The sequence below is a fragment of the Ranitomeya variabilis genome, chromosome 3 (genome assembly GCF_051348905.1).
Source record: "Ranitomeya variabilis isolate aRanVar5 chromosome 3, aRanVar5.hap1, whole genome shotgun sequence".
NCBI classification, from domain to species: domain Eukaryota; kingdom Metazoa; phylum Chordata; class Amphibia; order Anura; family Dendrobatidae; genus Ranitomeya; species Ranitomeya variabilis.
In genome coordinates, this window is record NC_135234.1 from 157,975,235 (window position 1) to 157,990,953 (window position 15,719).

The 15,719-nt window shown below is 54.2% G+C and overlaps 1 protein-coding gene across 3 annotated transcripts in view; it reads left to right on the forward strand.

Annotated features, from left to right (window-relative positions):
* Positions 1-15,719, forward strand: part of BCOR (BCL6 corepressor) — a 179,043-nt gene that overhangs the window by 123,159 nt on the left and 40,165 nt on the right. Inside the window, exon 1 of one of the 3 annotated variants that reach the window (XM_077294764.1) lies at positions 8,348-8,791. The exons of 1 other annotated variant lie outside the window; for it this stretch is intronic. The gene's annotated coding sequence lies outside the window, so the exon portion shown is untranslated. Of the gene's footprint in view, positions 1-8,347; positions 8,792-15,719 lie in introns of those variants that run through there. One more of the 3 variants, XM_077294762.1, reaches the window with a different exon arrangement.

Below are 15,719 nucleotides of genomic sequence, written 5' to 3' on the forward strand. Positions count from 1 at the left end.
TCAGCAGTTCCTGCAAGATGAAAGCATTGCAGCTATGGACTGGCCCGCCCGTTCCCCAGACCTGAATACGATTGAACACATCTGGGACATAATATCTCGCACCATCCACCAACGTCACGTTGCACCACAGACTGTCCAGGAGTTGATGGATGCTTTAGTCCAGGTCTGGGAGGAGATCCCAGGAGACCATCCGCCGCCTCATCAGGAGCATGCCCAGGCATTGTAGGGAGGTCATACAGGCACGTGGAGGCCGCACACACTACTGAGCATCATTTCCTTGTCTTGAGGCATTTCCACTGAAGTTGTAACTTCATTTTCCACTTTGATTTTAAGCATAATTCCAACTCCAGACCTCCGTGGGATATTGGTTGTGATTCAGGTTGATCATTTTTAGGTTTTACTGTTCGCAACACATTCCACTATGTAATGAATAAAGATTTACAACTGGAATATTTCATTCAGTGATATGGGATTTGTGTTCCCTTTATTTTTTTGAGCAGTGTACATTCTTGCCATAGAGAGTACCCGAAAACCTTGTCAGACCCCATTAAAGTTATCAGTCACGTTACCACCTGTATTTGTCAATGGTCCATGTTTACCTGTCAGATATTTAGTGCCTGATGTGTCCTGCCACAATCTCTAAGGGCTGTCCCACACGTCCAGATAATTCCGGTACCGGAATAAATCGGTACCGGAGTTATCCGTGTCCGTGTGCCTGGGAACTCACGGAGGCCATACGAGCGGGACACGTGTGCCGCCCGTATGGCGAGTGGGTACCACACGGAGCGTGTGGTACCCACTCTGCATGGTGCTGAAGCTGCGATTCATATCCTCTCTGCAGTAGCGTTTGCTGCAGAGAAAATATGAAGAATAGTGTTAAAAATAAAGATTTAGGTGTCCGCCGCCCCCCCACCCCCTGTGCGCCCCCCCCCCGCTGGTCAGAAAATACTTACCCGCCTCCCTCGCTGCTTCCTGGTCTGGCCGCGGCTTCTCCTGCATGCGGTCACGCGGGCCCGATCATTTACAGTCATGAATATGTGGCTCCACCTCCCATAGGGGCGGAGCCGACTATTCATGATTGTAAATGATCGGCCCCACGTGACCGCATACAGTAGGAGGCGCGGCCAGACCAGGAAGGAGCGAGGGAGCGGGTAAGTATTTTCTGACCAGCGGGGGGGCGCACAGGGGGTGGGGGGGCGGCGGACACCTAAATCTTTATTTTTAACACTATTCTTCATATTTTCTCTATAGCAAACGCTGCTACAGGGAAGATATGAATACCGGCTTCAGCACCATGTGGGGGGGACAGCGCTTACTGTAGCGCTGTCTCCTGCACGCACACGGACCCCAGACGGAGAATGTCCGTGTGAGGTCCGTGTTTTACGCGGACCCATTGACTCTATTGGGTCCGTGTAAAACGTGCGCTCCCACGAACACTGACATGTCTCCGTGTTTGGCACACGGAGACACGGTCCGCAAAAAATCAATGACATCTGCACAGATGCATTGATTTTTATGGGTCTACGTGTGTCAGTGTCTCCGGTACGTGAGGAAACTGTCACCTCACGTACCGGAATCACTGACGTGTGAAACCGGCCTAAGGCTTAGTACACACCACCGTTTTTGTCATCCGAGAAAAACGGGCCAATTATGCTAATTGGACTCTGATCAGAGTTTGATCACAGTGTGATCCAATTTTCTCAGATGAGAAGATGGAAACAAAATGTCTCCATCTTCTCCGTTCTGTCAGTCTATGAAAATTGTACTGCATTCAGATGTCATCCGAGTTTTTACACACTCATTGACCTGCATGGCCAAGTGCAATCCGAATATCGGATGCAAATTGGGCATGCTGCGTTTTTTTCTCAGACACTATCTAAGGAAAAAAATTGAACATGTGCATGACCCCGTAGAATAACATTGGTCTGAATGTGATCTGATGTTTGATTTCATTGGATTGCACTTTGGCCCAAAATACGGAAGTCTCCACGAGCCCTAAGGCTTAGTTCACACAACTGCATCTTCAGGTTCCAGTGCTGTGTCCATAGAAAAAAATGCTGTTTAATTGTACTGTCCAGGTGACCTTTTTTATTACGCGGACCGAATGTCTGCATGATAAAAATGGGAACATACACTAGTCTACTCCTTATTTTGGTTAACACTTGCCTATTCAAGTCTATGGGTTCTCAAAAAATGGGAATCAATATGGATGATTCGTATAGCATCTGATTTGTGCGGATACACGGCAAGTCATTGACATAGGAATTTGGACTTGTAAATGTTAATAACTGCTGATATATAGGACGGGCGCCATATGGCAATACAGTAATATGGTGCGACCTGGGGCCCCCTGTCCCGCAGAGCAGTAATGCTGGGCTCCTGAGCTGTGGGCCGACATCCGTGACCAGAACAGGGCGCGGGGTCCGTTACCTGTAAACGTGCCCGGGAATTCATTTTTGGGATTGAAATAGTTCAGGCTGCACTAAAGATTGTACATGTCCCCCACATGGGCTCATGGTTGGCACAGCAGTGCTCTGGCGAGTGTGGGGGCAATGTCCACGGCCCGTCATGGATTTGAATAGTGGAGCGGTGGCTCGGTCTCGGTTTCCGGCACATCCTCCCGGGATGGAAGGGAGCAGCCACTTAATGGTGTCGGAGCCGGGTTTCGAGGTGGTTATGAGCCTCAGGCTGCGAGCTCAGTGTGAGAGGGTTAACGGGAGTGAAGCGCTCATGTACAGAACAGGGAGAGGTGTTGGGAGCTGCCTGCAGCTCTGGTGAGGACTCTGAGGCCATAGACAGTGGAAACTGGCGGCATGCCAAGCTGGAGAGGGAGGAGAGCGGCAAAGGAGGGCACAGGCAGCGGGGGCGAGAGAGGCGGAACACAGGGCTCACACAAAGGCGAGCAGCCGCCCGCCCTCACCTCCGTCAGCACACAGCCCTGAGTCACCGGTACAAGGTGCAAGCCCGAGTGATGGTGGCAGGGCCTGCTCTCCAGCCCCACTGCAGCGCCAATTATAGGGGCTACCGCCTACACTGCAGCGCCAATTATAGGGGCTACCGCCTACACTGCAGCGCCAATTATAGGGGCTACCGCCTACACTGCAGCTCCAATTATAGGGGCTACCGCCTACACTGCAGCTCCAATTATAGGGGCTACCGCCTACACTGCAGCTCCAATTATAGGGGCCACCGCCTACACTGCAGCGCCAATTATAGGGGCTACCGCCTACACTGCAGCTCCAATTATAGGGGCTACCGCCTACACTGCAGCTCCAATTATAGGGGCTACCGCCTACACTGCAGCGCCAATTATAGGGGCCACCGCCTACACTGCAGCTCCAATTATAGGGGCCACCGCCTACACTGCAGCGCCAATTATAGGGGCCACCGCCTACACTGCAGCGCCAATTATAGGGGCCACCGCCTACACTGCAGCGCCAATTATAGGGGCTACCGCCTACACTGCAGCTCCAATTATAGGGGCTACCGCCTACACTGCAGCGCCAATTATAGGGGCTACCGCCTACACTGCAGCTCCAATTATAGGGGCTACCGCCTACACTGCAGCTCCAATTATAGGGGCTACCGCCTACACTGCAGCTCCAATTATAGGGGCTACCGCCTACACTGCAGCGCCAATTATAGGGGCTACCGCCTACACTGCAGCTCCAATTATAGGGGCTACCGCCTACACTGCAGCTCCAATTATAGGGGCCACCGCCTACACTGCAGCGCCAATTATAGGGGCTACCGCCTACACTGCAGCTCCAATTATAGGGGCTACCGCCTACACTGCAGCTCCAATTATAGGGGCTACCGCCTACACTGCAGCGCCAATTATAGGGGCCACCGCCTACACTGCAGCTCCAATTATAGGGGCCACCGCCTACACTGCAGCGCCAATTATAGGGGCCACCGCCTACACTGCAGCGCCAATTATAGGGGCCACCGCCTACACTGCAGCGCCAATTATAGGGGCTACCGCCTACACTGCAGCTCCAATTATAGGGGCTACCGCCTACACTGCAGCGCCAATTATAGGGGCTACCGCCTACACTGCAGCTCCAATTATAGGGGCTACCGCCTACACTGCAGCGCCAATTATAGGGGCTACCGCCTACACTGCAGCTCCAATTATAGGGGCTACCGCCTACACTGCAGCGCCAATTATAGGGGCTACCGCCTACACTGCAGCTCCAATTATAGGGGCTACCGCCTACACTGCAGCTCCAATTATAGGGGCTACCGCCTACACTGCAGCGCCAATTATAGGGGCTACCGCCTACACTGCAGCGCCAATTATAGGGGCTACCGCCTACACTGCAGCTCCAATTATAGGGGCTACCGCCTACACTGCAGCTCCAATTATAGGGGCTACCGCCTACACTGCAGCGCCAATTATAGGGGCTACCGCCTACACTGCAGCGCCAATTATAGGGGCTACCGCCTACACTGCAGCGCCAATTATAGGGGCTACCGCCTACACTGCAGCGCCAATTATAGGGTCTACCGCCTACACTGCAGCGCCAATTATAGGGGCTACCGCCTACACTGCAGCTCCAATTATAGGGGCTACCGCCTACACTGCAGCGCCAATTATAGGGGCTACCGCCTACACTGCAGCGCCAATTATAGGGGCTACCGCCTACACTGCAGCTCCAATTATAGGGGCTACCGCCTACACTGCAGCGCCAATTATAGGGGCTACCGCCTACACTGCAGCGCCAATTATAGGGGCTACCGCCTACACTGCAACGCCAATTATAGGGGCTACCGCCTACACTGCAGCGCCAATTATAGGGGCTACCGCCTACACTGCAGCGCCAATTATAGGGGCTACCGCCTACACTGCAGCGCCAATTATAGGGGCTACCGCCTACACTGCAGCTCCAATTATAGGGGCTACCGCCTACACTGCAGCTCCAATTATAGGGGCTACCGCCTACACTGCAGCGCCAATTATAGGGGCTACCGCCTACACTGCAGCGCCAATTATAGGGGCTACCGCCTACACTGCAGCTCCAATTATAGGGGCTACCGCCTACACTGCAGCGCCAATTATAGGGGCTACCGCCTACACTGCAGCGCCAATTATAGGGGCTACCGCCTACACTGCAGCGCCAATTATAGGGGCTACCGCCTACACTGCAGCGCCAATTATAGGGGCTACCGCCTACACTGCAGCGCCAATTATAGGGGCTACCGACACTGCAGCATCAATTGTTAGGGGCTTAAATGAATTATGGTGAAGCAGGAATTATCGGTACTGCCTCATCTCGGTATAATTTGCCGTGTAATAGTCGGGGTATTAGGACAATGATTCCCAGCTGCTGTCTGGTGATGGACAGCCCGATTCCCTACAATAAGCCGTGTGTTCATACTCTTACACCAGTAATAAGGAGATGTGACGACCTCAGTGCCTGGCCAAGCTCCTCAGGGCCGGGGCCGAGCTCCTCAGGGCCGGGGCCGAGCTCCTCAGGGCCGGGGCCGAGCTCCTCAGGGCCGGGGCCGAGCTCCTCAGGGCCGGGGCCGAGCTCCTCAGGGCCGGGCCGAGCTCCTCAGTGCCGGACCGAGCTCCTCAGGGCCGGGGCCGAGCTCCTCAGGGCCGGGGCCGAGCTCCTCAGGGCCGGGGCCGAGCTCCTCAGGGCCGGGCCGAGCTCCTCAGTGCCGGACCGAGCTCCTCAGGGCCGGGGCCGAGCTCCTCAGGGCCGGGGCCGAGCTCCTCAGGGCCGGGGCCGAGCTCCTCAGGGCCGGGGCCGAGCTCCTCAGTACGCACCAGTACATTGCAGCCTGGCAGAGCGCAGGATTTCCTTTCTTCTGCCGTGTCTCTCGGGGAGAGCTTGTATTCGGGTATATACGGTATTCTCCGCGTTCACATTCAAACGAGTCTCGGAGCCAGCGAGGAAGTTCAAGGATAGAAATCTCCGCGGATCGCTGCGGCCGGGAGCTAATCCCAGGGGCTGCCCCTCAGGGTGCACAGTCTGGGGGTCTCAGCACAAGGTATGGTCTGTGGATGGCTCACATGTTTGGCTCAGTGATTAGTCTTATCACTCCTGAGGCTGAGGATCGGGCATCTCCGTCACATTTGGCGTGAAAAATATTCCTGCAATTATTAATGATCCTGTGAAAACGCTCTACTATAAGTGATGGGGCTGCATCTTGGAGAAACCGGAGCATATGTGAACAGAGCGCAAGGCCATCTGTGTGTTTTAGTGCTGGGTCACACCAGTCCGGTTCCGGTGCGCTATCTGACAGCGCCGCAGGGTAAAGCCTCATTCACACTGCCGCGTTTTGCGTACGAGGGCTAGCTGATTTTCACATGACATTCCTACAGTCCATGCAGCCATTTACATGTGTACGGAGACGTGACCCTCCGAGTAAAATCGGCACTGCAAGTCAGTGGGCGAGAAAACATCAGGCCGCACTCGGATGACATCTGAGTGCACTGTGATCTCACAGACTGTCAGAGACCCGTCTTCTGGATGAATTGTCGGTCAGCCTATCATGTCTGACCCCGCGCTAGGCACAAGCCTTAGGCCCCTTCAGTCTCAGAACTGGCAGAGGTCCAGGCAGCCAGAAATAATGGCATACCCCGCTATACGCCATCGCTCCATGATTGGGGCCACCGGTTCATCTACCATGCTTCCTCCGGTGAGGAGTCCTTATATTTAGGTGGTCGTGCTTCCGCCCCTCATAGATCTGCAGTAATGCGGGTGATAGGACAGAAGCAGCGCCACATTGACAGGCCGCAGCATGCCACGCAGAACTGAGGCCAAACACGCATGATTTTCACAAGTGTCGCTGAGACGCGCACATGAAGCCCCTGCGTCGCCTGCAGTCAGCGGATCTACGAGCACAGGAAAAGCAGCCGGACACGACAAGCTCGTGATTTTGCCACGGTTCTGCGTGGAACAATTCTGCCACGTGAAAATTCGAGCTTTAAACGGATTGCCCCGATGTGTGCACCATGATGTGGCCGGCGTATATGGGGGTCATTGTGACAACATGCAGAATATTCAGTGTTAAATGTAACAATGTATCAACTGATCGCATCACATAATCCTGGGGGCTCCTCTCCCCCAACTGCGCTCCGTGTGTAGACAGCTATAGATAATAGATTAACAGATGGATAATAGATGCTGAATGGATGGATGGATGATGGATAGATAATAGAAGATAGATACTGGATAGATAGATGATAGATAGATAATAGATACTGATAGATAATAGATAGATAGATAATAGATAGATGATAGAATAGAAGATGGATAATAGATGCTGAATGGATGGATGGATGATGGATAGATAATAGAAGATAGATACTGGATAGATAGATGATAGATAGATAGATAATAGATGATAGATAGATAATAGAAGATAGATAATAGATAGATAGATGATAGATAATAGAAGATAGATAGATGATAGATAATAGATACTGGATAGGTGATAGAAGATAGATAGATAATAGAAGATAGATAATAGATACTGGATAGATAGATAGATAGATAGATAGATAGATAGATAGATAGATAGATAATACATAGATAAATAATAGATAATAGAAGATAGATAGATAATAGATACTGATAGATAATAGATAGATAGATAATAGATAGATGATAGAATAGAAGATGGATAATAGGTACTGGATAGAATAGATAATGAATAGATATTTTAAGATGATAGAAGATAGATAATAGAAGATAGATAGATGATGTTGCTCCCGTCTCCTCCGTCACCAGCCTGCCCTACACTGCTGATTGCTATCTGGGGTCTGCCGGTAATGCTCGGGTGGGCACCTGTTCGTGGGGTCCTCGCAGCCGCCCGCGATCTTCCCAGGCAGACGTGCTGCGCAGAGGAAAGAGACCGTTACACAGGAAGAGAGATTACACTGAGGATGGAAAGAATTAGCGCAGCCCTGAGCGCCGTGTGTGTAATGAGGACACGATGGGGAGACAGGCAGGAAGAACGAGGGGGATGGGTGGAAGGTAATTGCCGCCTGTCTGGGGAGTGTCAGCGGGACATCACGTAGGACGGCGCACACTGCCGGGCTGCTCGGCGCTGTCACACTGTCAGGCGCACGTGTGGCGCATTATTAGCGGCCTGCGCCCTCCGTGCGGCTCCTGCCCCGGGCTTCCCCTCTGCGAACCGCTTCCCCGGCCCCACAGCCGCCGCCGCTCCCCAGCTAACACCGGGGGAGTAGAGGGAGGAAGCAGGAGGGGGAGGGGGCTGGCGCGGCTCCTGCTGCCACCTCCCACCGCTCATCTTTCTTCTTTCCTGGGGGCTTCGGAGATTGACCTCGCTAACCCACCCCCCACCCAGCCAGGCAGCAGCGGCGCCTCCTCCTCCCGGGGAGGGACGGATCACTGCTCGCTCCGCTGTGCGCACCAGCCTGCAAATAACAATAATAAACTTTAGTGCGTCCGCTGCGCGTCTGGAGAGAGCAGCGCGGAGACCGGGCTCTGCCGGCGGGACCGATCACTGCTGCGGGACCGATCTCTGCTGCCGGACGGATCACTGCCGCGGGACCGATCACTGCCGCGGGACCGATCACTGCCGCGGGACCGATCACTGCCGCGGGACCGATCACTGCCGCCGGACCGATCACTGCTGCCGGACGGGTCACTGCCGCGGGACCGATCACTGCCGCCGGACGGGTCAGCCCTTATGTGGCAGGATGCTACGGATGGACTGCCTTATTCTCACCGGGATTTACAAGGAGGATCAGTGCCGGACACAGACCTCTGCTGCCTGAGGCTCCGCTGCGAAGACGACCCCGGCACCGCAGGTAGGCACGGGGGTCGGAGGCACGGGGGTCGGCGGCTCGGGGACTGCGGTGCTGGCTGTGCGCGGCGGGGAGTTTCCGAGTTTCCGAGAATCCCCGCACTTGTCCGGGAGGAGCAGGTCGCCTCCATTGTGTGCGGTGCCAGTGTCTGGTGGGCGATCGCTGTTCCGGGGGTCTCTCGCACGTCGTGTTCTTGTGTCTGTGAGAAGTTCTTCTGGCTGCTGCCTCTGATCTATCGCAGCGATGTGGTCGCATTGATCGGGAATCGCAGTGTGTTCTGTGCAGGTTGCTGCGTGTCATTGATCGCCACGATGGGGTGGGGGGTAGTTTTGGCTCTCGGGGAAAGTCCCGGGGTGTCGCATCCTGTGAGAATGTGCGCTGAGCGATGTACTACTGATCGTCCGTCACCGGAGCAGGCTATGTAATGCCGGAGAGGACGATCGCGGCGCGATGTGTGTGCCTGGAGCCCCGCACACGGTGATGCTTTGTCTCGGGGAGTCGCCGTGCCCCTCGGATGGCAGCACTGACAGCTCCGGGCACGGTGATGTGTGAGGACGGATAAAGCGCCCGCTAATGTGTGACCCCGATCTCCGGCGGAGGCTCCCGCGGCGCCGCTGATTGCAGCAGGGCATCATTAATCTTGTGTGCGGGCAGGAGACAGCGGAGCATCCGCCGAGCTGAATTATTAACGAGGAGTAATGGAAGGCTCCTGGCGTGCGGGGCTGCGGGCAGCGAGGGGTTAAGCGCCTGCTCCGGGGAAGCTCGCGGTATAATCCCGGGGGCAGGACGTGTCGGGTTAGGAGTGAAGTGTGCGCTGCTGCGATCACCGGAGGACTCCGTGTTCTGCCGTCAGTCAGCTGCCGTGGCACGACCGGGGATGATCGGGTTAATGAGTGATGGATGGCGGCGCGGGATCGGCGGTTTTTCCGACTGGACGATCGTGCGTTGTTGCACTTTTGACCTCGGAGCGGAGGGCACGGGGCGCGGGCTTGTTCGGAAAGTATATGAGCTGTCGGTGTCTCCGGCCGGGCGTCAGCGCCAGTCTCCGCTCACAGGTAATTATCGCTGCTGTGCGCGGAGCCGCGGCGGCTGTAAAACACTAATTGCCCCGTTTTATGGCTGCTGTGACCTTCTTTATACGGCGCTCATTATACGAGGCTCTGGACGGGGAGCGCCGCGGAGCTCCTGACAGCACAGGACGAGCGGTACGAGCCTCTCACGGAGGACATGGCCATTATCATGTGTCGCCAGAGGTCCGGCCTGAGCACTGCCGCCCGGGGCGACAACTGACAACTCCTCAGTAGGACGGGGCCGGCTGTCCCCGGCACTGCCAGCAGACATCACTCCCCGGCCGGGTCGGCACTGCCAGCAGACATCACTCCCCGGCCGGGCCGGCACTGCCAGCAGACATTACTCCCCGGCCGGGCCGGCACTGCCAGCAGACATCACTCCCCGGCCGGGCCGGCACTGCCAGCAGACATGACTCCCCGGCCGGGCCGGCACTGCCAGCAGACATGACTCCCCGGCCGGGCCGGCACTGCCAGCAGACATGACTCCCCGGCCGGGCCGGCACTGCCAGCAGACATCACTCCCCGGCCGGGCCGGCACTGCCAGCAGACATGACTCCCCGGCCGGGCCGGCACTGCCAGCAGACATGACTCCCCGGCCGGGCCGGCACTGCCAGCAGACATCACTCCCCGGCCGAGCCGGCACTGCCAGCAGACATTAGGTCCCAGTATCATTACCGGCCATTATCCACTTCTGGCTCTGACTCCTGGTTCCCTACAATGGCGCGGTCTCCGCAATTGTGAGATTTGTATGCTAAGGAGAATCACGTCACAGACGGCAGTAAATTGCGCCTGGCAGACACTTCTGCTCCCCGCTGTGGCCCTCACAACCCAAACTGTGCTGCCAGGTCGTCTGCCTGTGAGGGCGCCGTGCCAGTCCTGCCGCGGAGACAACACGGGACGTGACCGGCATCACCCCCAGCTAGTCCGTGGTCCGTCTGCCGGGAACCTCCGTCCTGGCTTATATCCTATAGTCGCGCGTGACAGGCCGGCCCGACATTTCCTGCAATTCAGGCTGCGACAATTGATTTAGTATTGCGGCCATATACCGTGTCGTTATCATACATGGGACGTCCATTAGGGTCCTCGGAGGCCGGTTCTGAGCAAGAGACCTCCGCATTCACACTGCCGGCGGGGCTCTCGGTATTTCATGGCTAGAATCCCACGGTTTACAGCCTGTGGGGTTGTTCACTTGTGGGTTGTTTTTGTGGCGACATGTCCTATCTTGTTCTGACACACAGATGAAAATTAAGGCCAATTCACAACTGAGTGGTTCTTCTCATGCGCGAAAAACTGTCCCAAGTTTCATCAGCGTTTTCATCAGTTTCCTGAAAGTTTGGTCAATGTTTTACCATAAAGGCAAATTCAGACCGCGCACATCAGCCCGAGACTTGGCCACAATGTCTTCTCCTGTCAGACTGCACGGAGACAGGACAGAGACTGCACGGAGACGGGACAGAGACTGCACGGAGACAGGACAGAGACTGCACGGAGACAGGACAGAGACTGCACGGAGACAGGACAGAGACTGCACAGAGACGGGACAGAGACTGCACAGAGACTACACGGAGACAGGACAGAGACTGCACGGAGACAGGACAGAGACTGCACGGAGACAGGACAGAGACTGCACGGAGACAGGACAGAGACTGCACAGAGACGGGACAGAGACTGCACGGAGACGGGACAGAGACTGCACAGAGACGGGACAGAGACTGCACAGAGACTGCACGGAGACAGGACAGAGACTGCACGGAGACGGGACAGAGACTGCACAGAGACGGGACAGAGACTGCACGGAGACCGGACAGAGACTGCACAGAGACAGGACAGAGACAGGACAGAGACTGCACGGAGACAGGACAGAGACTGCACGGAGACAGGACAGAGACTGCACGGAGACGGGACAGAGACTGCACAGAGACGGGACAGAGACTGCACAGAGACTGCACGGAGACAGGACAGAGACTGCACAGAGACAGGACAGAGACTGCACGGAGACGGGACAGAGACTGCACAGAGACGGGACAGAGACTGCACAGAGACTGCACGGAGACAGGACAGAGACAGGACAGAGACTGCACGGAGACAGGACAGAGACTGCACGGAGACAGGACAGAGACTGCACGGAGACGGGACAGAGACTGCACGGAGACAGGACAGAGACTGCACGGAGACAGGACAGAGACTGCACGGAGACAGGACAGAGACTGCACGGAGACAGGACAGAGACTGCACGGAGACAGGACAGAGACTGCACGGAGACGGGACAGAGACTGCACGGAGACGGGACAGAGACTGCACGGAGACGGGACAGAGACTGCACGGAGACGGGACAGAGACTGCACGGAGACGGGACAGAGACTGCACGGAGACGGGACAGAGACTGCACGGAGACAGGACGGAGACTGCACAGAGACAGGACGGAGACGGGACAGAGACTGCACGGAGACGGGACAGAGACTGCACAGAGACAGGACGGAGACTGCACAGAGACAGGACGGAGACGGGACAGAGACTGCACGGAGACGGGACAGAGACTGCACGGAGACAGGACAGAGACTGCACGGAGACAGGACAGAGACTGCACAGAGACAGGACAGAGACTGCACGGAGACAGGACAGAGACTGCACAGAGACAGGACAGAGACTGCACGGAGACAGGACAGAGACTGCACGGAGACAGGACAGAGACTGCACGGAGACAGGACAGAGACTGCACGGAGACAGGACAGAGACTGCACGGAGACAGGACAGAGACTGCACGGAGACTGCACAGGGACACACACTGGACACAGAGACAGGGCACAGAGAAGGAACACAGGACAGACTGCACAGAAACAGGAGAGACTGCACGGAGACAAGGCACAGACTGCACACAGAAGGGACACGAGAGACTGGACAGAGACAGGACAGACTGCACAGAAAGAGGACAGACTGCACAGGGACACACGCTGGACACAGAGACAGGACACACTGCACGGAGACAAGGCACAGACTGCACACAGAAGGGACAGGAGAGACTGCACAGTGTCTGGACAGAGACAGGACTGACTGCACAGGGACACACGCTGGACACAGAGACAGGGCACAGGACAGACTGCACAGAGACCGCACAGTGAAGGGACACAGGATAGACTGCACAGACGGGACAGAGAATGGACACCGGACAGACTGCACAGAAACAGGACAGACTGCACGGAGACAAGGCACAGACTGCACACAGAAGGGACACGAGAGACTGCACGGAGACTACACAGTGACCGCACAGTGAAGGGACACAGGATAGACTGCACAGAGACTGCGCAAAGACCGCATAGAGATGGGACAGAGGGCACAGACATGGGGCATAGACGGCGTCCACTTCTTCTCTCAGGACCCACACACTTGCATTGGAGAGATTGATCCGAGACAGACAAGTGTGTGTGGGTCTGTGCAGGTCACTGGGCCACCCACGGGAGCAGCCCCAGAATGTCACAGGTGCCGGTTAAATCTGTGAAAAGCCTGACTAGCACTTGTGCACCACTAACTCCCGTGTGAATGAGGCCTTATGCTATCGGCCAGCACACTAACGGCCGGATCCCACCCCTCATTGTAAGTAGCTGAAGGGCAGGTGCTGGTATGGGTGGTGACTCCCTCATCCAGTTATAAAGATGGCAAACCCTTAAAATTACATTTTTCTCATGTAAAAACCGGAAGCAATACGGATGTACAGAACGGACACTGCTTGCACCAATGTACAGGGGGAAACTGTGACTTTTTTTTTTTGCTATGTGAACAATCACAGACTTGTGAACGAGGCCTTTGTGCCGTTTTTTGTGTTTCGTATTTGGGGTCTTTCTGCTTCAGTTTTCTCCCCAGTCAATTTTAGGCGTTGTTTTCAAGTAGAAACGCCTCGAGCATGGCCACGTCCTGCTTTCTGCTCCAGGAGATACCAGCACCATGTGGACTGTAGAGGAACGATATTTGAACATCACTTGGCCATGTTCACACAGACAGGCTTTTTTTACATGGATTTTGTACTAGATACTGCCATAAAATCCACAAAAAACATTCTTGAATCAATGCAAAAACCCGTAAGGGTATGTCCACATGGAGTCTTACTGCTGCATGTGTCAGGAGGAGTTGGAGTTTCCCACGGTTTTTCCTCCAAATCTCCTGAACATCTCAGTATGAACAAACCTACATGGGAATTATGGAGTCATTTCTGCCTGACAAAAAAGCCCCAGAATTTGACCTGTGAATTCAATAGAAGCAGAAAAAATGCCCAATACTCAAAATAAAAAGGGTATGTGCACACCAAGTATTTCCAGCAGAAACTCTCACATATTTGAGGATTTGGAGAATTTTCACTCTAAAAACTAAAAAAAAACAAAAAACATCTGTGACTTGTTATAGGTGTGTTTGGACAAGATAGAAATAAAACATTGTGTGAACATACACTTGGGGCAATAAGGGCTCAGAAAACTCCAGATTACGGCCACATTCAGTATTTGGTCAGTATTTTACATCAGTATTTGTAAGTGAAAACCAGGAGTGGGTGAGAAATCCACAAGTGCTGACCTGTTTCTATTATTATTTTCTTCTGACTGTTCCTCTCCTGGTTTTGGTTTACAGTTACTGAGGTAAATACTGACCGTGTGAACGTGTCCTAAGATTCATGGATGCTTTAGGCCACATTCAGACTTTCAGTATTTAGTCGGTATTTTACCTCAGTATTTGTAAGCCAAAACCAGGAGTAGGTGAGAAATACAGAAATGGTGACCTGTTTCTTTTCTACTTTTCTTCTGATTGTTCCACTCCTGGTTTTGGCTTACAAATACTGATGTAAAATACTGACCAACTACTGAATGTGTGAATGTGACCTTATGCTGGCATAACTAAGCTGTGATCTCCTGCGGACGCCAATAGGACTTATGTGCTTCAGGTATAAGCTGTGATCTCCTCTGGATGTAGATCGTACTTGTGTGCTTCAGTTATAAGCTGTGATCTCCTGCAGACGCCGATCGTGCTTGTGTGGTTCAGTGATAAGCTGTGATCTCCTGCGGACGTAGATCGTACTTGTGTGCTTCAGGTATAAGCTGTGATCTCCTGAGGACCTAGATCGTACTTGTGTGCTTCAGGTATAAGCTGTGATCTCCTGTGGACGTAGATCGTACTTGTGTGCTTCAGGTATAACCTGTGATCTCCTGCGGATCCCTATCGTACTTGTGTGCTTCAGATACAAGCTATGATCTCCTGCGGACGTAGATCGTACTTGAGGGCTTCAGGTACAAGCTGTGATCTCCTGCGGATGTAGATCGTACTTGTGTGCTTCAGGTGTAAGCTGTGATCTCCTGCGGACGTAGATCGTACTTGTGTGCTTCAGGTATAAGCTGTGATCTCCTGAGGACCTAGATCGTACTTGTGTGCTTCAGGTACAAGCTGTGATCTCCTGAGGACCTAGATCGTACTTGTGTGCTTCAGGTATAAGCTGTGATCTCCTGCGGACCTAGATCGTACTTGTGTGCTTCAGGTATAAGCTGTGATCTCCTGCGGACCTAGATCGTACTTGTGTGCTTCAGGTATAAGCTGTGATCTCCCGAGGACCTAGATCGTACTTGTGTGCTTCAGGTACAAGCTGTGATCTCCTGCGGACGTAGATCGTACTTGTGTGCTTCAGGTACAAGCTGTGATCTCCTGCGGACGTAGATCGTACTTGTGTGCTTCAGGTATAAGCTGTGATCTCCTGAGGACCTAGATCGTACTTGTGTGCTTCAGGTACAAGCTGTGATCTCCTGCGGATGTAGATCGTACTTGTGTGCTTCAGGTATAAGCTGTGATCTCCTGCGGACGTAGATCGTGCTTGTGTGCTTCAGGTACAA